This window comes from Silene latifolia, chromosome 11 (assembly GCF_048544455.1).
Source record: "Silene latifolia isolate original U9 population chromosome 11, ASM4854445v1, whole genome shotgun sequence".
In the NCBI taxonomy this organism is placed as follows: domain Eukaryota; kingdom Viridiplantae; phylum Streptophyta; class Magnoliopsida; order Caryophyllales; family Caryophyllaceae; genus Silene; species Silene latifolia.
The window spans coordinates 50,206,085-50,208,864 of record NC_133536.1 but is presented as its reverse complement, the minus strand read 5'-3'; positions in this window follow the sequence as shown (position 1 = coordinate 50,208,864).

The window sequence follows — 2,780 nt, the reverse complement described above, 5'->3', positions numbered from 1 at the left end:
ATAACAAATATTGTATTGTGTTGATGCTGAAGTAGTTGATGTAATGCGTGGTTTTATTTTCGTTTTGTTTAATTGTAAAGCAAGCTAATAAACATACCCAATCTTCAATTCTACTCATTAACCAAATGTTATTGATGATAATTGGGTGCCTTTATTCATTAGACACTATAGGTGTATGTATTTCTACCATTAACATAACATTAGGATTAGTTATTTTTTTATTTTTGTTATGAGTATTTTTAGTTAGAATGATGACATTGAAGGAGAAAAAAAGGCACTATATATGTTTTTCAGCCTCAACCTATCTCTATATCTCCTTAATCTACTATGAGCATTTAGTCCAAGTACTTAACTTCTGGGAAAAAATTAGTACAAGTGATTTAGGTAGCAGTTCGAAGTTTTTGAAAGCATTCATGTTGTTCATTATAGCTGATACGTGCATTTTATATAATCTTTTTAAGTCTCTTATGCAAGTATTTCTATGCGATTCTCGTGGTTCTATGCTATGAAATGCCCCGAATATTCTATTTTGGTTTGTTTTGCTTTAATTGCAGGAATGGACCTGAAAGTAGCGGAATCAAGCCTTTTATCGTCCGTTTTGCTTGCATTTAGAGATGAGTGGATTTGGAGCGGAAACGCTGCTGTCTTGGGACGTGTAAAGTCATTTTGGAAGCTAAATAAACAAGTCAATGCTGAAATCAACGAAACAAGTAGCTGGCTGAGTCAAAGTCACTCGATCGAAGGCTTTTATGATCAATCGAGTAGTTTTGGATAGCAGAAGACTTCGATCGAGTGAAATCCATGTTCGATCGAATTGCGCATAATTGGAGTTCCTCAGTCGAGTAGGTTTTCTACTCGATCGATAGGTTTTGCTATGAATCTGTTCGATCGAGTAGTTCTAAATTGCTCGATCGAGTAATTCGCTAATGGGTTTGGGCTTCTTTAGTTTAATTTCGTTTTCAAGGTCTAATAATTGTCTTTCCTATATATAAATAAGAAAGACGACATTAAGTTTTGGTACCGCTTCATACATCACAACATACGTTACTTTTTCCCTGTTACTGCTGAATACTGCCTTTCTCTATTTTTCCGGATTTATTTAGTAATTTTCTCTTTACTCTCTCTTTCTCGTTATTCTCTCTTCTATTTGCAATGTTCTTTATTTCTTCATCTTTTGCCTTTGTTTTATTTATTATGTTTAGCTAATTCCCCTGCTAGGATTTAGGGGATTCGATGATTTATTGTTAGTTGCTAATTAGATTACAGATCTTTCGTTGTTATCATGTCTTTGTTGTTAATCACTGCAATTAACTGTAAATAGCTACTTGAATCGATGCACTTAGCTAATTAACCTTGGTAAGCCTTGACCTAGACCGGGAGGTTGGAAGAGGTGAGACCTACAGTGAACATTAGGATGCTTTAGTGAGGGTGGAAGCTAAGCTAATAGTATTTTAGGGTGAATTGAGACCGGAAGGAGACATTCGCTGCCCCTTAGACTGATACATGCGACCGATCTGTGATCTTAGCTGCAATTAACTGACATTCATTGATGACCCGACAATCCTAGCTCTCTCTTTCTTCTATTAATTCCTCTTATTCTTTTCTCTCTTCCTTTAATCTCATTTAGTTTAGTTTATTCAACTCAAACCCCTATCTTGTGACCTCAGACGGACTAAATTGACAAGTAGATAGTGACCGCCTCCCTGTGGAGATCGACCCTTCTTACCGCTGACTTCTGTTAGTAGTACTTAGGTATTTATTATTGGTACTAAACGACGGTACCAAATTTTGGCGCCGTTGCCGGGGAGGCAACTATCTATTTACTTATTTCTTTTTGTCTGTCTTTAGCCTCAAGGGATTTATTCCTTGAGGCAGCTCTGATCTTTTTCCTTGAGTGTTGTTTTGATAGGTCCTACAGGTCCTACCTAGACAGTTCTAGGTAAAAGATCATCAAAGGGAAGACTCTAGTACCTTTGATCTTCCACCTATGTTCCATCCTATAGCGCAGCAGGTGGTTTACTGTGAGAGATGTGGTTCTGCGGGGCACAATGCTGTCATGTGTCTAATGGGAAACTACCGTGTCAAAATTTGGCACGACCAAGTTTATGCGTTTAGGCAGCGTAGACAAGCTAGTCATTCCATTACATATGTGCCGCCATATCCGCTTCAGCAACGAGGCTGTCAAAAGTCTCTATTTACCTAGCCCCCGCAACAACAAACCCTTCCTCCCGTTGAAGAGAATGAAGAGGTTGCTAAATTGAAATCCTTGGTGAAGGCACTTGCACTTCTAGTGCAAGAATCTGATAAAGCTAGGGAAGCTCGTGTCAAGATATTTGAATCTCAAATAGCTCAATTAGCTACCGAGATAGACTTTAGGCATTCAGAGGAGGTACTTGCTATTTGTACCGAGAGCGGTCCTTCCTATGAAAGACCTGAGCTGCCTATTGATGATGAAGATTTGTACGACTCGGAAATTGAAGAAGCTATTGAACACGAAACATTTCTCAAGCATCTCACTACGGTTCAGCATCAAACACTCGATCGAACATCCCACCTCGTTCGATCGAGTGAATTCTATGAGGAAGAATTCGATCGAGCAAAACATAGCACTCAATCGAATGGTTTGTATGAGGAAGACCTCGATCGAACACCCCACACTGTTCGATAGAGTAATGCTGAAGAAGGGAACTTCGATCGAACACCTTACCTTGTTCGATCGAGTGAACTGTGTGAAGAAATCCCTCGATCGAGCATTATGCATTCTCGATCGAGTGATATAG